The following is a 27,039-nucleotide window of genomic DNA, read 5'->3' on the forward strand; positions in this document are numbered from 1 at the left end:
ATCTTTCTCCACAAGAACAGCCTCAGGCTCTCCAATCTATTCCTGTACACCTCTGTTTGGAAAAATTCTTATAAAAGACTTTTCACATGTCTTTAAAGCCTTGCCACTTCTAAGGTAGATTGCTCAGAATTGAATACAATTTTCCAGTTAAGGCTGGACCAGTATTTTATCAAGGTTCATTGTGGCTTCCTTAATTTTTGTATCTTTTGCCTCTGCAGCGTTTATAAATTGCAACATCCCATCCCTGTCTTTAACTGTTTCTCAATCTGTCCAACCAGCTTCAACAATCTGTGGTCATATACATCTAGGCTATTCTTGAACTCTAGTTAGAACTGTTTCTATGAGTTTCTATGGCCTTTATAATGTAATGTATTCATGGAAAAGCCACAAAATAGTGTCTCTTATGTGGGAGGAAGTGTTACCTTCTCAGCCACTGGAATATACATTAGGTGCAGTGGAATCCCAGTAGAACTGTGAAACAAAAGCAGAATTTGCTGGAGCACCTCAACAGTTCTGCCAGCATTTGTGGAGAGAAAGCAAACTTAACATTTTGAGTCCAGTGACACTTCTTCAGAAAAGCTTGGAAGAAGGATAACTAGACTCAAAATAAAACTCTGCTTTCTCTCCACAGAAACCGACATATCTGCTGAGTATCTGCAGCAATTTCTGAATTTTTCCAGCATGTTCTAGCAATCTCAGGTAGAAATTGCCTCTTACATGTGTCTTGTTATACTAAACCTCATGGTCAGACTGCCAGTATACCTGTAAGAGACACACAGGTCTTCTGAAAGGTACATGCTGCTATCACTGCTTCGGTGATAAAGGAAATGAATGTTGGGTCACATTATTTGTATTTAAGTTCTGACAAGGCAACACCTACTATAGCTTCAGTGTAAGTGCATGTCATGGGCCCTTATTTCAAACTATTTTTACATTTTCAGTTTTCTGATGGTCAATGATTAATTTTGAGTAACCTGTTTTATTAATTTTCTGCTGCTCTTTATTGATGTGTCTATGAATTAAGTGAGATTTGTTATGTGCTGCCTAGGAGACTCAGTTACACTATATGTTGGCCTTTCTTCTGAGGAATGGATCAGATCAGCTGGGGGAGAGGGGATGGGAATAAATGTAAATAAAAACTTGGATGAAAGGATGATGAGTCAGTGAAATGTATCAAATGGTAGCTCAGGTTTTGATTTGCAGAAAGCTGTTCCCCGGGCCACAAATTTGGGTTGTCACCCAAAGGTCAAATGTCACCCAGTAGTATCAGAACTGACCTTTTGCCGATCACTACTGTAGAAAAAGTCAGGGCTGAGTGGAAAACACATGCAGAATGTGCACTTACAGAAAAAAAATGAGCTGAAAAATAGAAGCTCATTTAAAAAGCAAATCTCAGGGTACTTGCTCGTGGAAGTGTTTTTATTTCAGTGTTTCTTTGTGGGAAGTTACTGACATTGATGTTAAAGGGAAGTGGTTTGAAGTTGACGTACGGGAAAAGGTTGCATGATTTCCATGAACTTACCAGTGAACAATTGGCCTTCTGGTGGTTAGTCGGCCACTTCATTTTCCAGAATTGGTTCCTATAATTATTGTAATTTTTAATCAAACTGCTCAGATATGTTATTGACGTACCTCTGAAGTGGGTCAGACTTGAACCCAGGCCTTTTGGCTCAGGGGTAGGGGCATTGCCACCGTGCCACAGAAATTCAATTCCTTTGTAATCAACTTATTCAGACGTGTTGTGACACACCTCTGGAACAGGTGGTACTTGAGCCCAGGTCTCCTGGCTCAAAGATGGGGTTGGGTTACAAGAGCTCCCAAAATGATGCTGGAGTTAGAGATATTGCATCCCAGCTTCTGTGGTGAACAACTAAGCTCCTAATCAACATCAAACATGTTATGTCACATGTCTGAAGTGGATGGGACTTGAAACTGGATCTCCTGTCTCAGAACTGGGAACACTACCAGTGTGAGATAAGAGCCCTGCAATGCTTTTGGTTTAAGAAGCTGAAGCTCAGCGCATGCCAGCTGCCTGCCCAATCAATTGTTCTGAAGAAGGGTCTCTGGACTCGAAATGTTAACTTTGCTTTTTCTGCACAGATGCTGCCAGACCTGCTGAATATCTCCAGCAATTTCTGTTATTGTTTCAAATTTTCAGCATCCTCAGTTTTTTGTTTTAGTTTAGTGAGCCATCTATACTTTTAATCAGCCCTTGCAGAAGTGTTATGACACACATTTTGAGCAGGTGGGATTTGAACCCAGTCTCACTTTGCCACTGTGCCAGAGGAGGCCTCCTAAAACTTATTATGACATGATGTGAATTACACAATCCACGTTATTCACTGACCAATTAAGTGACACTTAGATTATGTATTGTGAAAATGAACTGAACTCCCTACCTACGTCCGTGACACCACTCACGCACTCCACCTCCTCCAGGACTTCCAATTCCCTGGCCCCCAACACCTCATTTTCACCATGGACGTCCAGTCCCTATACACCTGTATTCTGCATGCAGATGGCCTCAAGGCCCTCCGCGTCTTCCTGTCCCGCAGGCCCGACCAGTCCCCCTCCACTGACACCCTCATCCGCCTAGCCGAACTCGTCCTCACCCTCAACAACTTCTCTTTCGATTCCTCCCACTTGCTACAGCCCAAGGGGGTGGCCATGGGCACCCGCAGGGCCCCAGCTATGCCTGCCTCTTTGTAGGTTACGTGGAACAGTCCCTCTTCCACACCTACACAGGGCCCAAACCCCACGTCTTCCTCCGTTACATTGATGACTGCATCGGCGCCGCCTCTTGCTCCCCAGAGGAGCTCGAACAGTTCATCCACTTCACCAACACCTTCCACCCCAACCTTCAGTTCACCTGGGCCATCTCCAGCACATCCCTCACCTTCCTGGACCTCTCAGTCTCCATCTCAGGCAACCAGCTTGTAACTGATGTCCATTTCAAGCCACCGACTCCCACAGCTACCTAGAATACACCTCCTCCCACCCACCCTGCTGCAAAAATTCCATCCCCTATTCCCAATTCCTCCGCCTCCGCCGCATCTGCTCCCACGATGAGGCATTCCACTCCCGCACATCGCAGATGTCCAAGTTCTTCAAGGACTGCAACTTTCCCCCCACAGTGGTCGAGAACGCCCTTGACCGCGTCTCCCGCATTTCCCGCAACACATTCCTCACAGCCCGCCCCCGCCACAACCACCCAAAGAGGATCCCCCTCGTTCTCACACACCACCCCACCAACATCCGGGTACAACGCATCATCCTCCGACACTTCCACCATCTACAATCCGACCCCACCACCCAAGACATTTTTCCATCCCCACTCCTGTCTGCTTTCCGGAGAGACCACTCTCTCCGTGACTCCCTTGTTCGCTCCACACTGCCCTCCAACCCCACCACACCCGGCACCTTCCCCTGCAACCGCAGGAAATGCTACACTTGTCCCCACACCTCCTCCCTCACCCCTATCCCAGGCCTCAAGATGACTTTCCACATTAAGCAGAGGATCACCTGCACATCTGCCAATGTGGTATACTGCATCCACTGTACCCGGTGTGGCTTCCTCTACATTGGGGAAACCAAGCGGAGGCTTCGGGACCGCTTTGCAGAACACCTCCGCTCGGTTCACAATGAACAACTGCACCTCCCAGTCGCAAACCATTTCCACTCCCCCTCCCATTCTTTAGATGACATGTCCATCATGGGCCTCCTGCAGTGCCACAATGATACCACCCGAAGGTTGCAGGAACAGCAACTCATATTCCGCTTGGGAAGCCTGCAGCCCAATGGTATCAATGTGGACTTCACCAGCTTCAAAATCTCCCCTTCCCCCACTGCATCCCAAAACCAGCCCAGCTCTTCCCCTCCACCCACTGCATCCCAAAACCAGTCCAACCTGTCTCTGCCTCCCTAACCTGTTCTTCCTCACACCCATCCCTTCCTCCCACCCCAAGCTGCACCTCCTTCTCATACCTACTAACCTTATCCCACCTCCTTGACCTGTCCGTCTTCCCTGGACTGACCTATCACCTCCCTACCTCCCCACCTATACTCTCCTCTCCACCTATCTTCTTTTCTCTCCATCTTTGGTCTGCCTCCCAATCTCTCCCTATTTATTCCAGAACCCTCACGCCATCCCCCTCTCTGATGAAGGGTCTAGGCCCAAAACATCAGCTTTTGTGCTCCTGAGATGCTGCTTGGCCTACTGTGTTCATCCAGCCTCACATTTCATTATCTTGCATCATTTTATCAATCAAGTCAATCCAATTAGTGTCTGAGTACTGAACAATTTGGACACAAATAATAATTGAAAACGTTGCAAAATATTCAACAGGCCTGATGACACCCATTCAACAAGATACAGAATTAAAATTTAAAGTCAATTAACTTTGATCAGAAGCATTTTGAGTACCTTACTTAATTTCAGATTTCTGAAGCCTGTAGCATTTTTCTATTGTTTCTGAATTCTAAGATGGCTAAAATGCATCTCAATCTTCAATCTAGACTGGGGAGCATGATCAATTGGAGGGTTAGCGTTGCAAGGTTCTGCTGCCAGAGAATAGGAGCCCGTACCTGATTTCTATTGCAATCCTATTTCCAAATTATTCTCTGTGCAATCTAATAGTTTCTATCATTACAGTACACTTAGAGACACAATGATTATTTCAGGATTGGTTTTTGGCAAGTGTGCAAGCCAAAGTGTAAAACGCTGGTCTGTATAGTTCTGAGTTACACAGAATGTAAAGATACAAGATTCGATCACTGGGTTCTATTGAACCATCTAATCTCAATAATGCTCAATTGTTTTCAATACTACTGAGCTGTAATAGATGCAACAAGTCAGGGTGTCCCTATTGCTGGTGCTCCCTATTATGAGTAGGAACCATATAGTTATTAGTACAATGAGTGATCAGGACTAGACTCTTTTCTAATATAGCCTAATATAATAATTTGTCATCAAGCATTTGATATTTACCTTAAAATGCTGAAAATGGTTTCTTGATTTATTAAGTGAGAGTTGACAAGGCAACAGATACAGAGAAAATGAAGAAAATCAGGAGATCCAAGGAGGTTACCAGGCATGGTGTCACTGCTGTCATAACTGGCTTTAGGAAATGTTTGTACAATTTATGCCAGTTTATGATTAAATGTTGCATTTGAAACACTTGCATTTTACATAATGTAGGATAAGCCATTGAGATTTCAGCCTTGGTGTGAAACAACTTATGTGTTGAGTATTTAGGCAAGGAGGTCAGGGGACAAAAGGCTTTTCATCCATAGCAGATACTGAACTTCAGCTCCAGCACCTAGTACAGGCAAAGTTCACATCTATCGGTGAAAATATTAAGATCTTAAATGTCTACACTTTAGTTTTAAGGTTAAGGCCCTCTGCCTTGGTTCCCCCACCAGCAGAAATAGTTTCCATGTCATGATCTTTTTAAAACCTGGCAAATGCTTTATATAGCTTTCAGTACAATAAATACTTTCATTTCTCATGAATATGGTGAAATTTCGAGTTTGCTTTTGTTTGACAGCATTTTTGATTGCAAATGAACTGCAGGCTTGCCGGGAAGTACTAGCAGAAGGTCCGGCTTCAGATACAAACTTTATATTCAGATAACTAATCACTCAACATATTCCACTTGAGAATTTCATTTTAACTATGGATTAAATGTTTCAGTTCTGAGAGCTTGTTTATTTATTAAGCTGAAATTGCAATGATGGTAATGGGAATGTTAATTGTTAAAACAATGAATTGAGCTGCCCTTGCTCACCGTTTTACTATTGCAAATTCACCAGAAATCATATGAACCCGAGAGAGAATAGACCTCAGAAAGTGCTGACTGTAACATCACATGAGATTAATGTTTTTAAAGTGGTGTTTTTAAGGAAACTCTAGAAGAATAATTTTAGTTTGTTTTTTTTAATACTGAAAGATAATTTAAGATTAAATGCAGAACGTTCATTTAATGTCATTTAATTTATCTTTTGATATTGCTATTGGGAAACAGCATAATTAAAATCCTTCTGCAAACTAAATGCATGAGACAGATTCATTGTTCCTTTGAAAGCAATCCAATTTTGTTTCTTTTTTTCTGAATGGGATTTTTCCTTTGCAGTCACAGAAAGAGGCTAACTGCATCACTTCACTCAAACAGACTCAGTGCTGCAGAGGCATTGGAATGCTTGATTTTCACAAATCAGATTAGATATTCAGCAGACAAACCCTGAAAAGTGTTTTTTTTTCAAAAGTGCACCTGAATTGAAGATAAAAACTCGGAATTGTGCAATCGTGTTTGCAAAACTATTTTGCCTTTGGTACAGTCACAAGATGTCATTGTAACTTTTGGGGTTGTTTCATGTACAGAGAAAATTAACTGGACCAATTCAAATATGCAGCTGAGCAAAAGATGGGCAGTGAGAATGACAATGTGATCAAGAATTTAGATGAGGAAAGGGAGATTGGAAGTGGAGCAGTTTGCAAAAACTGAAGGGTTCAGTATTGTTTGCTTGAGAAGACCATAAGACCATAAGACAAATGAGTGGAAGTAAGGCCATGTGGCCCATCAAGAAAGATGGTAATAATGGCAGATTGTAAAGTGAAGAAAATAACAGCTGAAGAGAAAGAGTAATTAACAATATCAGCGAAGCTGGGGACCTGGAGGATAAGTTGGGCATTCGGTAATTTAGTCACAATGTAGTTGAAAGTGCAGAGAGTGGCTCTCATATGCAAGGGCCCGGAACCGACACTATGGGATATAGTGGTGAAAATAGAGAAAGAAGCAAGTTCAAGCAGATGACAGCAGGATCAAATAGTGCCATGATAAATCCAGTTGTCCATCATACCTATTGGCCGAAATTGTCATAAATATGGGTTGGAAAGTTCATGGGTACTGAGATAAAGGCAGGATAGAGGATTCTGAACATGATGAGAGGAGATGGAATTTGAAGTCGCTGAGAATGAGAAGTGACCCTGCATAGGGATTGAAGGTGGAAACTAGTGGAATAGCTCTTTGAGAATATTAACATAATATGTGGCCAGGTGATAGGTAGCAGAGAAGTGAACGTGGACCAAGATGAGCTACTCAAATAGAGAGGAAAGCTCCAGTGGATGAAGGAGCCAGATCAAGCTGTGGTTTAGTTACAAAAGCAACCTCACCACCTAATGATCTGGCTGAGGCAAGTGACAAAGATATAACCATGATGGGATGCTTCAGCTAGAGGAAAGACTCATCGCACAATCACAGATTTCTGCCAATGCCATGATATCAATGATATTAATGCAACCATCCACAACTATCATTATTTGCAAGGATACAGAGGAGAATAGACTAACTGGAGGGAGAGGTGGAGAGGAATGGAAATAGTTGGACACTGGTAGATTCAGAGAGTCAGCAATGGGAGTTGGACAGAAACGAGACTGACAACATCAGCCCCTAGCTGCATTCCGGGGAAGTAGGTTGACAAGAGGATGTGATGGGATAGTTGGGTTTCCTGTTCATCAGAGAAAATAACTGGATAAACACACAAAAAAAAAGTAAAGACATAACCAAAAGAAAGTGGAGGCTGGGATGGCAGCAGGACTGTAGAATGTCAAGGTGTGCTGAAGAGGTGAGTTAGGAATCTGCAAAGGCTGTATACCTAAAAGTAGACAAATGAAAAAAAAAGGCATGATGGCAGAACAGTGCAGGAGGGGCATAAAGAAAACAAATTAAGCAAGGATTAAAATTAGTAACGTGGAAATCAAAACAGTCTTGGGTCCAGAGAGTGAAATAAATGCATCCACGCAAATTGACTTGCACTGATATCTGCTCTCCAAAAAAACACAAGGTATTGTGTATAACTGTAACATTTACCAATGGCCTAACCACTGCAATTTCATTGAAGTTACAGCAGTGAATGGGACTGGCTGCAACAAAACTCCCAGCCAGTGGCTCTGAGGCCTCAACTCATTTTTTTAAATCTCTATAGACTCTCCCAAGTTTACGACCCTTCCTTTAAATCTGCATTCCTACCATTCTGGCTTCTTCTGCATCCCTATTCTAATTAATGCATGTTTAACAGTTGTGCCTTTCTTTAACAAGCCTCTAAATTCTGGAATTCCCTTCTTGAAACTCTCAGCCTCTCTCTCTGTCTTCCTTTAAGGTGTTATATAAAATCCATTTCTTTGACTAAGCATTTGGTCATCTCTTCAAATCTTTCCTTATGTTACTCAGTGTCAGATTTCATTTGATATGTCCTGTGAAAAGCCCCATATTCTTTAGAAAATTAGAGATGCTATATAAATATGTTACAGTACAAGAATTTCTGATTGAATTTGGTTATAGCACTGGAGACACTAATCCAGTTTTTAAGAATCCAATATAATATTCAACATCAACAATTTGCATCTATTTTGAATCCTTAATGTAACAGAGGATTCCAAAATATTCTTAAAGATGTTGCTCATTCCAAAGTGAGCACTTCATTTGCTGATGGCACTACTGCTTGACTGATGAAATATGTTGGTGCCATGGGAGGAGCACAGAGATCTTGGAAGTACGTAGGGCTAGGAGTTCTTGGTAGTTCTGCAGACTCCTCAATATTAAAGTCTGTCAAAGCTGCGGGTGACTTCCGTGGGTCCTCTCATGAATGAAAAGTCCATTGCAAGTTCAGCATAGACATCCCCAGAATGAACAGTTCAAGCTGTTGCTGATTGGTGCTTGAAGGGACATCTGTGGCTGCACCATCAGTTTTCTTCCTCTGGGGTACACTGGATCTTGTAATTTGTGAGTCTTGGTATAAATGGCCGTGAAATCAAAGAAAAAATCAAATATTAGCCCTTGCCTCTACATGGACCAGCCAGCTGCAATATTTTCCCAAGAGGAGTTGCCTGTAATGAAGTAATTCAAGGTTCATTCTTAAAGATTGTCATTTATCATTTGTACTAACTACCTATTTTGCCCTGAGATAATTCCCTGCAGAGGATCTACTTTGAGATTCTGCAAGCACCTATCTAAGAGACATGGCCTGCCCAACTAAGTTGAATTTTCTGAAAGGGATCTCAATGCCATTGAACCCAATTCCAGGGAGGGCTACAATGTTTGTGATTTTTTTTATGGTACCAAATTCTCATGATGGATTCCAACATCATTCGAAGTGTCCTCCAGAGAGAAGATGATGTAATTTGAAAGCAAGTGTAAAAAGTTTTAAGTTGAATTCTCAACAGAGAGCAAGGTAAGTTAATCAGTTGTGAATGGACCTTGGTAGAGTTAGCAGACAAGCAGCGGTGTTTGAATGAGCTCAGCATTATAAAGGGTGACAGCTGAGAAACTGGCCAGGTGAGTATTTGAATGCTGAAGGTAATAAGGTCAGAGATCATAGATGTTAGGGAGGTGACTATAGGCTATCTTGTTGACGAAGAGCAAATGTTGCAAGAAGGTCAGCTCAGAGTCTGATAGGTCTTTCAGGTTGAACAGTGCAATCAATCCTCAAAACTGGGGATGAAGTTGATCATTAGGAAATGAAGTTTGTGTTGGTCTTCATATTAGGAGGACATTTCTGCTTATCCAATACTGGGGCAGATTAGCTCATCAAGGTGAAATATATCTTATTCTCACTCTACAAATGCTTCCTGATCTTCTGAGCATTTCCAGCATTTTCAGTTTTTATTTGCAATAAAGAGGCAAGTCTCTTTCCTTGATAACAAGGTGTCGGGCTGGATGAACACAGCAGGCCAGGCAGTGTCAGAGGAGCAGGAAAGTTGACGTTTCGGGCCTAGACCCTCCAACACCTCATTTTTATCTGGAACCCCAACATCTCATTTTTACTATGGACCCCAGCACCTCATCTTTTCTATGGACGTCCAGTCCCTATACACCTGCATTCCCCATGCAGATGGCCTAGAGGCCCTCCACTTCTTTCTGTCCCGCAGCCCTGAACAGTCCCCGTCCACTGACACTCTGATCTGCTTTGCCGAACTCGTCCTCACCCTCAACAATTTCTCTTTCAATTCCTCCCACTTCCTACAGACAAAGGGGATGGCCATGGGTACCCAAATGGGCCCAAGCTATGCCTGCCTCTTTGTAGGTTACGTGGAACAATCCCTCTTCCGCACCTACACTAGCCTAAACCCCACCTCTTCCTCTGTTACATTGATGACTGTATCGGTGCCGCCTTGTGCTCCCACGAGGAGCTTGAACAGTTTATCTACTTCACCAACACCTTCCACCCAACCTTAAGTTCACCTGGACCATCTCTGACACCTCTCTGACTTTCCTGGACCTCTCTGACTCCATCTTTTGCAACCACCTAGAAATGGATATCCATTTCAAGCCCACCGACTCCCATAGCTACCTAGAATACACCTCCTACTACCCACCTTCCTGCAAAAGTGCCATCCCCTATTCCCAATTCCTTTGCCTCGGCCGCATCTGCTCCCAGAATGAGGCATTCCACTCCTGTACATCTCAGGAGTCCTTGTTTTAAAGGACTGCAACTTCCCCCTGCAGTGGTCGAGAATGCCCTCGACCGTGTCTCCCGCATTTCCCACAACTCATCCCTCACATCACGAACCCACAATAACCGTCAAAAGAGAATCCCCCTAGTCCTCACGTACCACCCCACCAACCTCCGGATACAACGCATTATCCTCCGACACTTCCACCATCTGCAATCCAACCCCACCACCCAAGACATTTTTCCCTCCCCACCCTTATTGGCTTTCCGGAGGGACCATTCTCTCTGTGGCTCCCTTGTCCGCTCCACACTCCCATCCAGCCCCACCAGACCCGGCACTTTTCCCTGCACCCGCAGGAAGTGCTACACTTGCCCCTACACCTCCTCCCTCACCCCCATCCCAGGCCCCAAGAAGACTTTCCACATCAAGCAGAGGTTCACCTGCACATCCGCCAATGTGGAATACTGCATCCGTTGTACCTGCTGTGGCTTCCTCTACATTGGGTAAACCAAACGGAGGCTTAGGGACCATTTTGCAGAGCACCTATGCTCGGTTTGAAATAAACAACCACACCTCCCAGTCATGAACCATTCCAACTACCTCTCCCATTCCTCAGACGACATGTCCATCTTGGGCCTCCTGCAGTGCCATGACGATGCTACCTGAAGGTTGCAGGAACAGCAACTCATATTCCGCTTGGGAACCCTGCAGCCCAATGGTATCAATGTGGATTTTACAAGCTTCAAAATCGCTCCTCCCCCTACTGCATCCCAAAACCAGCCCAGCTCGTCCCCACCTCCATAACCAGTTCTTCCTCTCACCTATCTTCTCCTCCCACTTCAAGCCGCACCCCCATCCCCTACCCACTAATCTCATCCCGTCCCCTTGATCTGTCCGTTCTCCCTGGACTGACCGATCTCCTCCCTACCTCCCCACTACACTTACCTTTACTGGCTCCATCCCGACTTCTTTAATTTATCTGTCTCCTCTCCACCTGTCTTCTCCACTATCCATCTTTGACCTGCATCCCCCTCTCTCCCTATTTATTTCAGAACCCCCTTCCCCTCCCCCATTTCTGTTGAAGGATCTTGGCCCAAAATGTCAGCCTTCCTGCTCCTCTGATGCTGCTTGGCCTGTTGTGTTCATCCAGCTTCACATCTTGTTATCTCAGATTCTCCAGCATCGGCAGTTCCTACTATCTCTAGTCTCATTCCTTTTATTGTTCAGTTGTACCATTTTGGTAGCTAAAACAGATGTAAACTGAGTGAAAAATCTATAAATTGAAACAATGAACTTACTAATTAAATTATATCCATTTAATGACACTGCTTCATTTCCTTGTCTCTTTCCTTCACGTTATGTATAAGATGAGCCAGACGGGATGGAGTCTTCATCATCACTTACGTACCTTAACACCTTTGTTGTGCATATTACAGGGCACTAATGTCCTACTGAACAAATACTTTCGAATCAGGATGTTGTGCAAATATCAGCCTATCAAAAAGTTGGTACAATGGTCATCATGGCTATAGTTCCTTTAACCATCACAGTTGTCAGCTCCAGATTTAGGCTCTGTACGAAACATCCTTTTATCTTGCACATTCCTCTGGAATTTAGAACATGACATTACTTCAAAGGACATGACCATACAACCCTCATGCATTTAGAATGCCCAGAGTTTCCACTCCCCATAGGCATAAATGTTAGAAATGTAGATACATACAAAATAAGTCATTCGGCCCTTTGAGCTTACTGTACCATTTCATATGATCATGGATGATCATCCAAGTGTTCTCACTTTCCCCCCATGATCTTTGATCCCTTTAGCCATGAATTATATCAAACTCATTCTTGAAAACATCCAAAGTCTTGGCCTCAACTGCTGCCTATTACAAAGAATTCCACCGGCTCACCACTTTCTGGGTGAAGAAATGTTTCCACATCTCAGTGCTAGATGGTTTATCCCATCTCCTTAGACTGTGTATCCTGGTCTAGATTTCCTTGTTATTGGAACATCCTTCCTGTGTTAACCCTGTATGTTCTTGTTGGAACTTTATAGGATTCTATGAGATTTCACCACCATCCCCAAACCCCTAACCTGCCTGGAATTTCCTTGAAACTTTGCTTTTCATTATCACCATTCCAATATTGATTTGCTTTTCTGTCTCTGCTACCAAAGTGGATCACCTCACATTTAGCTACATTGTGCTTCATCTTACATGTATTTTCCCTTTCACTCAACCTGAAATGTCTCTGCATCCTCCTCCTCACAGTTCACCCACCTTTGTGTCATCTGCAAACTTGGAAATATTTCTTTTGTTTTCTCAATCATTAACATATATCGTGAATAACTGAATTCCAAGTGCTGCTCCCTGTCATACTCTACTAGTTACTATCTGCCATTTGGAAAAAGACCCATTTATTCATACTTTATTTAAGTGCAACCTTTGATCTAACATGCGAAGAACACTGAATTAGCAGTGCACTTTTAATGCCATAGAAATCTAAAACTTGGAAAAAAAGGTCCTTTTATTCCTATACTGTTTTTGTCTGCCAACCAGTACACTAAATGTTAGAAATGTAGATACATACAAAATAAGTCATTCTAACAATTTCAGTACACTATCCCCAATACTCTGTACTTTAATTTTACGTGCTGATCTCTTTTGTGGAACCTTATCAAAAGCCTTCTGAAGTATACCACATCCAGTAGCTCGCAATCATTAACTTTACTTGTTACATCCTTGAAAAATTTATGAAGCATGATTTCCCTTTCATGAAGCCATACTGATTCTATCAGATCCTGTAATTGTTTTCCAACTATTTAACTATTAAACCTGTTAGAACGGACTCTAGCATTTTCTTTACTGTTGATATCAGACTGACTGGCTTATAATTCCCTGTTTATCTTCACCTCAATTTTTGAAATAGTGGGGTTATTTCAGCACCCTCCAATCTGTAGGAACTGTACTAGGGTCTTGAAAGGCGACTACTAATGCATTCATTATTTCTATGGCATCTTCCTTTGTATTTTAGGATACAATTTATAGAACCTTGGTGATTTATTGGCCTTTAATCTCATAAATCTCCCAATACCATTTCACTGATCTTCTTCAATTCATCCCTTTGACTAGACTCTGTTATTTGCGAACACAGAGCTAAAATATACACTTAATTGTCTGCCATCTCTTTGTTCCCCATTACAGTTGTCCTGTTTATAGTTGTAGGTGACTTAGGTCTGCCAGAACTAATCTTTTTCTCTTCATTTATCAACAGAAACTTTTGCAATCTGTTGGATGACTTCTGCAATATTAATCTTGCACTCGACATTCCCCTCTTCTCCTTTGTCTATTTTTGTTGAAAGCTAAACCGCTCCCAGTCCTTTGGTGTGCTGAAATTTTTAATTTGTTCCAATTCGTATGTCCCTTCCTTGGATCTAATATTATCCCTAATTTCTCTTGTTAGCTATGGTCAGCTAGCCTTTCCCATTTTAATTTTCTGCTAGGCAGGAATTGACAATGGTTGGAGTTGCAGCAGTTAGCACTGCTGCCACACAGCACCAGTGATTGTCTGTGTGGAGTGTACACATTCTTCCTCTGTTTGCGTGGGTTTCCTCTGGATGCTCCGGATTCCTCCCCAGTCCAAAAATGTGCAAGTTAGGTGGATTAGCCATGCTAAATTGCTCTGTAGCGTCCAGGGCTGTGCAGACTAGGTGAATTAGTCATGGGAAGTTCAGAGTTATGGGACTAGGGTAGGAAGAGTAGTGTTGCTGGATCTGAGTAGGAAGGTCTTTGGAGAGTCAGTGTTGATCCCAATAACCTAAGAATCTATCACCCCACCCTTGTACTATTCATCTAATATAGCACTGAGTGAATCTTGAGATCACTATCTTTGAGGTCTTCCTCAAAGATAAGAGCAGCATAGGAACTCCACCAGCTGCAGTTCCCCTCCAAATCACACACCATCCTGACTTGAAATTACATTGTCATTCTTTCACTTCCACTGGGTTAAAATCCTTGAACTCCCTTCCACACAACACTCTGAGTGACCCTATACCCATTGATTGCAGTGGTTCAAGAAGGCAGCTTATCATCGCCTTCTCCAGAGCAATCACTGATGGGTAATAAATGCTGGCTCAGTCAATGATGTACACATCCTAGGAACGAACAAGAATATCCAACAATCTTGCTAGTACTGTGAAAGAATTTATCAAACGTTGCAGGCTGTTATGGACCTGTGTTCGTAATTTTCACTAAATCTTAAATATGATTTTAAAAATCTTCATACAATTTTGACTGTCATATAAAAAATCTTTATTCCCCTCAATCCTGTGAAACCCTTGGCACAGTTCACTCTCTTAATGGCACGACTCACTCTTTGGCAAGTACTTGTGCTAAATTGGGATGCATTTATCCCAAATCAATCTTTAAGCCATGCATTTAACTCTGTAATCTCATTTATCATCTGTCAATTTGATGGTGGCTCATGTAATAACCTTGAAGTTAGTTCTTTTGTGATTCTGCTTTTTAAGTTAGTCCCTGGTGTTATGATCTCCATGGAAACCAATAATGTTTAACTAAAAACATTCAAAACATTAATTGAAATTAAGTACAGCACAAGGTTCCAATTTAAAATTAATTAATTTTACTATACAAAAAACAAGTGAAGCAAACTTTTAAATCAGCATTGCTTAGGTGACTATTTATAACGTATATTGAAAAGTAATAACAAAACACAGTTTTATTCCCACAATGCCAATAGGAAGGGATTTCAAGGCATTTGACTCAATGGCATTGAAGGATTGGTGATATAGTTCCAAATTAGGACGATGTGTGACTTGGGAGCGATCTTGCAGGTGGTGGTGTTCTAATGCAAATGTTGCAGAGAAAGATAAGAGCAGTAGAGATTGTGGATTTAGAAGCTGCTGTTGAAGGAAACTTGTTTAATGCCATAGCCCATCTTGTTGATGGTAAACATAGCTACCTGTATGCATTAGTAGTGAAGAGACTGAATGTTAATGGTGATGGATTGGGTGCCAGACAAGAGGCTGATTTGTCCCAGATGGTTTTAAGTCTGATTGTTATTAGAGCTGTACCCACCCAAGACAAGTGGAGAGTATTCCATCACTCCCTGATTTGTATCTTTTAGATGGTGGACAGGGAGACAGGAGGTGAGTTATCCCTCACCTCTTGCCTACTCCTGTAGCCATAGTCTTTTTATGACTAGTGCAGTTCAGTTTCTGGTTAATGGTAAGCTCTAGGTTGTTGACAGCCCTTTTGCTTCTGTCCTAAAGCAACATTTCCAGTCTGAGTTGATTCTTTCTCTGCCTGCTGATCTTTGGACTTACATTGAGCAAATTGGGGACACTTATCTCTAACCACAAAAATCTTCCAAGAAGGACCCCAAAATTTTCCGAAGTTGCAACTGAGACTCTGTCCTGAATTACTTGTCCGTACGGCAACAGTGGTTAGTTGAATCCAATAGATTTTTAGATTAATTAACATTTACCTTCAAAACCAAACCTTTTGTTTCTGGAATCCACTTGAATACTTTGAATTTCTCATAAGGCCAGGATAATTCTTCTCAGATTTAATGCCTGCAGTTTCATAAAGGTCACTTACTGATTTTATGGCTTTCAACTTCAGATGTACACATTAGAACCGTTTGAACTACTGCCATTATTTGAAGTGTTCTGGTAATTTCTACAGCCCCAGCACTTTAACTGCAATCTCCCCAAATCTAAACAAAACCTCGAAAATTTTAATATGAATCATAAACCAGATGATTATTACATGGGCTATTCATGCTCTGTCGTTACATTGTTGTTACCCATATGGGTCATGACAACTGAATCCTTCCCTTCCATTCATGTTCCTCTCTTGCCTTGAGGAGATGTCCTTAAACCCTGCAATAGATAGGCAACACAGCTTTCAGGATTCATGATCTCAGCCTCAGAGAAGACAAGGAATGCAGATTACCTTGTTTTTTTTGTGGGAGTCCTGCTGCTGACAGTCGTTGATACTTTTCTGCCTCTCCAGACTCTGGCTGTCTACAAATACATTGTTAGTGACTTGCCTTTTACATTCTTCTTGGTCTCGAACATCCCTAGTACAACCACTTCCTACTATAAGGCATTCTCTTCAGTACCTTCAATTTTTTTTTACAGTTATACATTACAAGTTACTGAATTCAACTCTCTAGTGTAGGGTTTGCGGCCTTTTTCTTTACTTGCATTTTCTCTCTCTGAACCCTTTACCTTATGACAGAGTAACATCAGAGTATCAGTTACATCAGCATCATTTGATGGAACTTTCAATGGATATTTTAGGCAATTCATCTATTATTTTCAGGTTTGACCAGAACACTTAATGCATTGTTTGGTTCCGCTTCTATCTGCCAAAACTGGTAATTATTCCAGGATCATTTTGGAATGCAAAGATAATCCTTGGGATCCTTTCTCTTCTACAAATGTCCTCTCCCCTCATCATCATCATAGAACCCATACAGTGCAGAAGGAGGCCAATTGGCTCATCAAGTGCGCACCAAGTCTCCCAAGAACATCCCACCCCTATCATATTCTGTAACCACACATTTGCCATCACTGATCTACCTAGTAGATTAGTGTACATCCATTCAACACTACTGACAATTTCAGCACAGCCAATCCACCTAACCTGCATATCTTTGGAGTTTTGGAGAAACTGGTACACCCAGGTCCCTGGTGCTGTGAGGCAGCAGTGCTAACCACTGAGCCACTGTGCTGCCCAAGTCTCAGTTTGAAGCTAACAGCTCTCATCGGTATGGGATGGAACTTGGCATTATGCTTGTGGCGTTCTTAGCACCATGCCCAAACATTTGAGCTAATTGCCTATCTTAAGTAGCTAGTGCAAGAAGCTCATGGATTTCTTTGTCTCTAATTTTGAGCTGCCTCTGTCACTTTGTTTCTTCTCCTAGGGCATTGAAGCAAACATCCTCCAAGGCATCCCCTTACCCTGACATTGAATTTGCATCTACCTGTAGTTTACCCCATTCCAGCATGTCCTATTCAAGCTCACCTTGTCCGTGGAATTCAGCTTCTTGCCATTCCCATTGAACTACTGACCATCTAGTTTATTTTTCTGGCTGGTATTGTTAACAGCTTTCTCTGTCTCTCTATCTCTCTCTCTCTCTCTCTCTCACTCTCTCTCTCTCTCTCTCTCTCTCTCTCTCTCTCCTGATACCATTCTTCTATCCTCCAAATCTGCCGATACAAACCCATTACTCAAAAAACTGAATATATATATGAACATTTGAATTAGGAACAGAGTAAACTACACATTCCTTTGACTCTGCTCTGCCATTCAATCAGATCTTGACACATCTGGTTAGTCTACATTCCTATCTATCCCTGATAACCTTTCACTCCCTTGTTTATCAACAATCCATCTATCTCTGCCTTAGAAGTATTCAAATGCTATTCTTCCGTTGTCCTTCAGGAAGAGCGTTCCGACGATGCATGGCCATCCATGAGAAAAATATTCTCCTCATTACTGTCTTAAATGGGCCGTCCCTGATTAAACAGTGACAGCACACCCCAATTCCAAATTCTCTCATAAAAGGAAACAATCTCTTCAAACCTATCCTGTGAAAACCCCTCAAAATCCATTTTAATCAACTGATCCTTTACTTTTCTAAACTCCAGTGGATAAAAGCCCAGCCTTTCCAATTTTTCCCCATAAGACAACCACCCATTCCAGTATTAGTCTGGTAAGTGTCACTAGACGGTTTTCAACGCATTCACCTAACTTCCTGAAATTAGGAGGCCACAATACTCCAGAAGTGGCCACATAAATGCCGTGTAAAACTTCTTCTATTTTTGCATTTAATTGCACTTGCAATACATAACATTCTATTAGCTTTTCTGATTTCTTGCTTTATCAGTATACTATCCATTTGTGATTTGTGCACATGGCACTTTAGCATTTCAGAACACTGCATTCCTTACCATCTGGAAAGAGTCATGGAGTTTTGGAAACAGACCTTTCAGTCCAACTCATCCATGCTGATCAGTTATCCTATTAATCTAGTCCCATTTGCCAGCATTTGGCCAATATCCCTCCAAATCCTTCCTATTCATATACCTACCCAGATACCTCTTAAATGTTGTAATTATACCAGCTTCCACTACTTCCGCTGAGAGCTCATTCCACACACGCACCACCTTCTGTGCCCTTTTAAGTCCCTTTTAAATCTTTCCCCTCTCACCTTAAACCTATCCCCTCTAGTTTGGGGCTCCCCTACCCTGGGGAAACAAACTTGGCTGTTCACCTTATCCATGCTCGTCATGATTTTATAAACTTTATAAAATTCCTGTTTGCTGTCCAGGGATCGCTGCTCAAAACTGAGTGTTGAACAGGGAGAGAATTTGGCTTTGCCCTGGTGCCTCAATGTTTAAGCAACCTTAAGTCAAATAAATTAAAATGCTGATATTTTGGCCCAGATTTTCCAGACAGTCTCTTCTATCAGGCAAAAGTGTGTGGTTGCCTCCAGTCCTATTTGATTTTGGTGTGGTAACTGTCCAAAACCTAGTGTAAGCTGACTCAACTAGATAAGAGATAATGGGAACTGCAGATGCTGGAGAATGCAAGATAACAAAGTGTGGGGCTGGATGAACACAGCAGGCCAAGCAGCATCTCAGGGCCATCCTCCCCCACTGCATCCCAAAGCCAGCCCAGCTTGTCTCCTCCCCCCACTGCATCCCAAAACCAGCCCAGCTCGTCCCCATCTCCTTAACCTGTTCTTCCTCTCACCTATCCCCTCCTCCCACCTCTAGCCGCACCTCCATTTCCTACCTACTAACCTCATCTCGCCTCCTTGACCTGTCTGTCTTCCCTGGACTGACCTATCCCCTCCCTACCTCCCCACCTATACTCTCCTCTCCACCTATCTTCTTTTCTCTCCATCCTCAGTGCACCTCCCCCTCTCTCCCTATTTATTTCAGAACCCTCTCCCCATCCCCCCCTCTGATGAAGGGTCTAGGCCCGAAACATCAGCTTTTGTGCTCCTGAGATGCTGCTTGGCCCGCTGTGTTCATCCAGCTTCACACTTTGTCAATTAGATAAGAGCCGGTTTTTACCTTTTGTGTTCATTTGGATAACCAGTGTACCATTTTGGAGACAAAATCAGCAATTGTTGGAGGAACTGAGCAGATCTGGCAGCATGTGTGGAGAGAGAACAGAGTTAGCAATGAACTTGAAACATTAACTCTGCTTTCTCTCCAAAGATGCTGCCAAACCTGCTGAGTTTCTCCAGCACTTGCTGTTTTCATCTCAGATTTCCAGCATTCACAGTTCTTTGTTTTGTTGTTCTTTCTTTGAGAAGTAAGGTAGTCCTTTGGATCTGGTCTTAGGACACCTTCAGAGGAAGTAGGCTGTTCTTTAACAGAGGTAAGGCACACTTTGGGAGGATCAGGTTCCTTTTGGGATTGTTATAAATAGACTCATTTATATCTACAAAGTGCTTAAACTCTGCAGGACTCTGCGTGAAAATGTTAAAAGGCTGCCTTAAAAGCAGAATTGATTCCGGTGAGTCAAGGTATATTCCATTTAAAGATAAAGGTAGGACAAACAAATCCAAAGCTCCCTGGATGACTGAGGAGATAGAAAATTAAGGTAGCAAAGCATATGCGTGCTTGTGACAACTGTCAGGTAGTAAAAGGATTGAGAACAAAGCTGAGTACGGGAGGCTCAGAATAGAGGTAAAAAACCAAATAAGAAAAACAAAGACATTATGAAAAATGATTTGCAGCTAATGCAAGGAGAAATCACAAAGTCTGCTATTGATGAATAAACAGTAAAAGCATAGTATAAAGTGCCAATTTTGGACCACAAAAAAGATTTATACCCAAGGACAGGAGGCACGGCAGAGTTGCTAAGTGAACATTTTGCATTTTTTTTATATAGAATACAAATGCTGGCAGACCATGGTAATGAAGGAGGAAACTCAGTACTAGAAGGATTTAAAATTAATGAGGAGGTGATGGATAAATTGCTGGTACTTAATGTTGAAAGTTACTGAAGCCGAATGAGAAATAGCCAAGCTGTTGAATGTGAGAGTTGAAATTGCAGAGGTACTTGCGATAATCTTTCAATCTTCCCTGAATTCAGGGATTGTCCCAGAGGACAGGAGAATTTCAAATGTTTCACCCTTGTTCAAAAAAATACTGTAAGGATCAACTCAACTGGTACAGAACAGTCAGTTTAACTTCACTGGGGGGAAACATACGGGCCAGTTTGCAAGAGTCAGCATGGATAGGTTTAGAGAAAATCATATCTGACAAACTTGGTGGAGTTTTTTGACGAGATACAGACAGAGTTAATGACAGGATGGCTATTTATGATGTGTACATAGACTTTCAAAAATTGTTTGATAAGTACCACACAATACACTTGTGACAGACATTACAGGTCATGGAATAAAAAGGACAGGAGCAAAGTAAATGCAAAATTAGTTGAGTGATACAGTAGAGAGAATAATGTTTAGTAGTTCAGATTGCAGTGGAGTTCCCAGAGGTCAATGTTAGAAACCATCCTTCTCCTGGTATATGTTAATGATCTGGGCCTTGGCATTCAGGTGACAATTTCAAAATTTGCAGATTCAACAAAACTTGAGAGAATTGTAAACCATGCAAATTACAGGGTAGAACTTCAAAAGGATATAAGCAATTTGGATAAACAGATAGGTTGCAGATGAAGTTCAGTGCGGAAAAGTGTGAGGTGATGCATTTTGATGGAAGAAACATAGAGAGGTAATATAAAACACAGGGTACTGTTCATTAATGGTGTTTAGGACCAGAGAGACTCAGGTGTTATATGTGTATAAACAATTAAAAGTGGCAGGTTAGGTAAAGAGAGCAGTCAATAAAGAATGCAGTATTCAATTTTTCATTAATAGTGACACAGAACACAAGTGCTGAAAGGCTATGTTGAATTTACAAAGGATATTAGTTCTCAGCTGAATTAATTTATACAATTTTGGGTATCACAATTGGGAAGGGTATGAATGGATTGAAGAGAGTGCAGAAGAGATTTATGAGAATGGTTGCAGAGTTGAGAAACTACAGTTATGAGGAAAGATTGGACAAGCTGGGGCTGTTTTCTTTGGAGAGGAGAAGGCTGAGGGGATATTTCATGGAATTTTTCAAAATCATGAAGGGTTTGGACAGAGAAGGTAGATAAAAACTATTCCTGCTCATTAAACAATTGAGAGCCAGAGGGCACATTTTAAAGTGTTTTGTAAATAAAGCAAATGTGAGGTTTTTTTTCACACATTAAGTATTTTGGATATGGAATGCATTGTCAGGAGACAGGTTCAGGTGAGGCCTTGAAGAGGGTGTTAGAGAATTATTTCCATTGAAATAAGGTTATGGGGAAAATACAGTAGACTGTTAATAAGCCAAATACTCAGACGGTTATACAGACATGATGGGATGAATGGCCTCCTTTGGTACCCTAGCAATTTTGTAATTCTGTGAAGTACTGTCAAACTTTCAAAGGACTATCAAACTGTCCAAGAACACCAGATTGTCAAAGAACTGTTAGGGTATCAAAGGACTCATCAAGACAGTCAATGCCACTCAATTTCCAGGTCTTTTTATTTCTACAAGAAAGTCTCAAGGATTATGTAAATATTTCTTTCTATTTCAATCTGACTGTTGATATATACTAAAAGATTTCTAATATTAGATTAATGCAGGAACTAAAACAATAATTGCAGGAAAAGCGCAGCAGGCCTGGCAGATCTGTGGAGAGAAATCAGCGTTAATGTTTCGGGTCAGTAACCTTTCCTCAGGACCAGATTCATGCAGTGTGGTAGATTTCACAGGGATCCATTATCAATGTTTTATGAAAAGTCACAAGTAGTTTTGAAATCTTTCATGTGGGACTTTAGAATCCCAGTACTTGCTTGAATAAAATATATGTTTTTGATAAGGCTTTATTGAGATCAAGAAATGTAAATGTTGTAAGAGTGTTTGAGTGGTTGAAAATGTCTTTCTCAGTATGGTGAGGTCTTTATTTCATCGAACTTTATTTTTGCTCATCTATGCAAGTGTCATGTTATCTGTCCATGATGTTTACGAGGTGAGTTGGTATGGTAGGTGAATGTGCAAAAAATGGTAAATGGGGTGCATGGGTTGGCATTTGTTATCACTGAATTGGCATTGGGACTATTAAGGGCTGGGGTGGATACTTGGTCCGAGGTTGGCATGGACGGTTTGGGATGTCATAGTGTTTGGGTACTGAGAATTAAGAGTAATGGATTGGCATGGATGCAGCATGGTGAGTGAGGAGGATGAGGACAGAGGGATTTTTTTGTTTTAATTTTTACTTTTAAACTTTGAACATAGTTCCAGAAACTCCAAGGCACCCTCTTGCCAATTCCAATTTTGCAACAGACATGTACTTCAGCTGTTCATGGGCTGTCCACCCGCCTTCCAATCCAATCTACTACACCGCCTGAACATTCCCTCCTCCAAGTTCTCCTCCTCTCCCCTGATCCTGGCACTAAGGGTGGCTATTTGGGCAGCTATTCAAAGATCTTGAGTTTGGAGTCAGAAAGATTCAGTTTCTATGTTCTTGACCTAGAAACAAAAACCATTGCTTTTATGCTTTGATTTGGACTTGAAGAAAGGCCAGATGGCGAGTAACCTTCCAAAAATGTTGGTGATCCACAGAACTGTAATTTTGCAAAGTTGCTACTTCTCGAATGGGAGAAACGGGAAATTTTGTACTGTCATTTGGAAATAGCATTATTACTAAGGAAGGTAGAAACCCAACTTTGCCCTCTGTCAAGACTAGGGCTGACTAAAATCAAGGATATATGGTCAGTCTCCAATCTTGCTGCTGGTAACCGCTAATGAGTATTGTACAATATGGCAGGCAATACATTTCTGGCTTGTACTTGTCTGAGCATGCACCTTCTACCAATCACATTCAAACATAGTGGGTCATTTACCCATAAAACAGGTGATGCTTTGTTGAATTTCTAGGCCTGCAAAAGATGCAAGTTAATGCTAACTTTGAGATTAACATGTCCACCTTAATTTTGCACTGAGAAAAGACTGGGGCTCGGATTTGGACTGATATCTGCAATTTGTGCTCTTACAAAGTAGAGTGTCATCTCTAGAAAGCACTATTATTCTTAGCAACCGGAGTACTCTGGGGATAACTGAATAACATGGCCCAATAATGCAGGCCTAATCCTTGTTCAGACAATGAAACAACATTGATACCGCAATTGGACTCAAAATCCTGGGATTAATAAACGGAAAGTTTAGGTCAACCGCACAGCCCACATCATTATTCGAAGTTTACCACTATCGTTGTTAAAAATTCAAGAAAGAGAAAAGTGAAGGCTATGATCATTTATGCCCCTTACATATACAGACACACAGAAACAGATCCACACTGGATGAGGCACCCGTATTCATGAAATTAAAAAGAACCTTCAGAAGGGGAATAGTTGGGGGAAAAGTTGTAAACAAGGAGCAAAGGAGATCAATTTGACAGCTTATTGTAGCCATATGAATTTAGAAAGCAGCATAAAAAACATTTTACTGAGACTTAGAATTTCGCTGAGGGCATTTACATGCAGCTGTTTGATTAAAATCTGTAGCCAATTCAAACTCATTTAAAATATTTTGAGTCTGTTTGAGAAAGGTTAATGTGATGTTCCTTATCAGAGCTACACGGAGGGTCTGTCTTTGAGACATCTGTGAACCCAATTCCCCGCCGCCCCACCCCCCCACCTCCCCAGCCACACAACACCACTGGAGGCTGTGATTTTTGAGCAACAAAAGCTGGATGATACTGTCGCTTTTCTTACTTCAGTGACTCTAAATAGACCTTGTGTCTAGACCTTGCACTTGGCTTCATCTCAGCATTTTATAGGAATGAAATGTGCCATCGTGCTCTCTTGCTGTCCATATACATTGCAGAATAAGAAGAGAGCAGCCACATCTTTTCAAAATGAAATAATCGAAGCTCAGCAGTTTTTCTTAAAGGCAGCTTAGTTTTGTTGAAAACTGTGATTTATAATAGCTGCTTATATTAGACCTTAAAGAAGACTGATAATTTTTGTGTTTTCTTTATCTCTAATTATGACCCTGATCAGTCATTTCTAATGAAAATTGGACAGATCATTGGCAAAGCAATGAAAGAGAATATTTCATCTTTTACATCCCATTTCCTCCAAATCATTCAATTCTTAGATCTCAGTACATAGATAGAACATAGAACATAGAACAGTACAGCACAGAACAGGCCCTTCAGCCCACAATGTTGTGCCGACCATTGATCCTCATGGATGCACCCTCAAATTTCTGTGACCATATGCATGTCCAGCAGTCTCTTAAATGACCCCAATGACCTTGCTTCCACAACTGCTGCTGGCAACGCATTCCATGCTCTCACAACTCTCTGCGTAAAGAACCTGCCTCTGACATCCCCTCTATACTTTCCACCAACCAGCTTAAAACTATGACCCCTCGTGCTAGCCATTTCTGCCCTGGGAAATAGTCTCTGGCTATCGACTCTATCTATGCCTCTCATTATCTTGTATACCTCAATTAGGTCCCCTCTCCTCCTCCTTTTCTCCAATGAAAAGAGACCGAGCTCAGTCAACCTCTCTTCATAAGATAAGCCCTCCAGTCCAGGCAGCATCCTGGTAAACCTCCTCTGAACCCTCTCCAAAGCATCCACATCTTTCCTATAATAGGGCGCCCAGAACTGGACGCAGTATTCCAAGTGCGGTCTAACCAAAGTTTTATAGAGCTGCAACAAGATCTCACGACTCTTAAACTCAATCCCCCTGTTAATGAAAGCCAAAACACCATATGCTTTCTTAACAACCCTGTCCACTTGGGTGGCCATTTTAAGGGATCTATGTATCTGCACACCAAGATCCCTCTGTTCCTCCACGCTGCCAAGAATCCTATCCTTAATCCTGTACTCAGCTTTCAAATTCGACCTTCCAAAATGCATCACCTCGCATTTATCCAGGTTGAACTCCATCTGCCACCTCTCAGCCCATCTCTGCATCCTGTCAATGTCCCGCTGCAGCCTACAACAGCCCTCTACACTGTCAACGACACCTCCGACCTTTGTGTCGTCTGCAAACTTGCTAACCCATCCTTCAATTCCCTCGTCCAAGTCATTAATAAAAATTACAAACAGTAGAGGCCCAAGGACAGAGCCCTGTGGAACCCCACTCACCACTGACTTCCAGGCAGAATATTTTCCTTCTACTACCACACGCTGTCTTCTGTTGGCCAGCCAATTCTGTATCCAAGCAGCTAAGTTCCCCTGTATCCCATTCCTCCTGACCTTCTGAATGAGCCTTCCATGGGGAACCTTATCAAATGCCTTACTGAAGTCCATATACACCACATCCACAGCTCGACCCTCATCAACCTTACTAGTCACATCCTCAAAAAACTCGATAAGGTTTGTAAGGCATGACCTACCCCTCACAAAGCCGTGTTGACTGTATTTGATCAAGCCATGCTCTTCCAGATGGTCATAAATCTTATCCCTCAGAATCCTTTCTAACACCTTGCAGACGACAGACGTGAGACTTACCGGTCTATAATTGCCGGGGATTTCCCTATTTCCTTTCTTGAAGAGAGGAATTACATTTGCCTCTCTCCAGTCCTCAGGTACGACTCCAGTGGAGAGCGAGGATGCAAAGATCTTCGCAAGTGGCGAAGCAATTGCATTTCTCGCTTCCCAAAGCAGCCGAGGACAAATCTGATCCGGGCCTGGCGACTTGTCAATCTTAATGTTTGACAAAATTTTCAGTACATCAGCTTCCTCTATCTCTATCCATTCCAGCATGCACACCTGCTCTTCAAAGGTTTCATTCACTACACAGTTCGATTCTTTCGTAAAGACAGAAGCAAAAAACTCATTTAGGGCTTCCCCTACCTCCTCAGGCTCCACACACAAGTTCCCTATGCTATCCCTGATCGGCCCTACTCTTTCTTTGACCATTCTCTTATTCCTCCAAAAAACACCATTTTTAAAATTTCCAAGCCCATCCTTTTTGCCGTGTATTTTTATGAGCTCAGTTCCAACAATTCTTCTCAGTGATTAGGGTCTGCAGACCAAATGTTGAGGGGTGATGCAAAATGTTACGAGCAGTTGAGGGTGTTGGTGACCATTCTTTCAGAGACCCCTAATCCTGAATGAACATGCGATTATTGGTCCCTTGATGCATCTCCTGGATTGCTCCTTCTGCACTGCTGCCATAAAGGACATGCCAACTAACTTTTGCACTGGCGCTGTGAGCAACAACTTGATTACTAGCCATCTGTTAGAGAATGGACCTCTTGGACTCAAAAGGATCATTTCATTACTGAGACAGAACTGAATAAATAAATAAATTTTTATCTGATTCACTGTAAGCTTTGTCACCCGGGTTAGCGATTACATTTTCAACTGATCCTCTAAGTACTGCAGTTCTTCAGTGATCTCCTCAGTATAAAGCAGATTGATTTAGCTGGACATTCTCATGAAACAGGAGAAGGTTTCAAAATGTTTGTGCAGATGTCA

Source organism: Stegostoma tigrinum, chromosome 4 (genome assembly GCF_030684315.1).
Source record: "Stegostoma tigrinum isolate sSteTig4 chromosome 4, sSteTig4.hap1, whole genome shotgun sequence".
Lineage (NCBI taxonomy): Eukaryota > Metazoa > Chordata > Chondrichthyes > Orectolobiformes > Stegostomatidae > Stegostoma > Stegostoma tigrinum.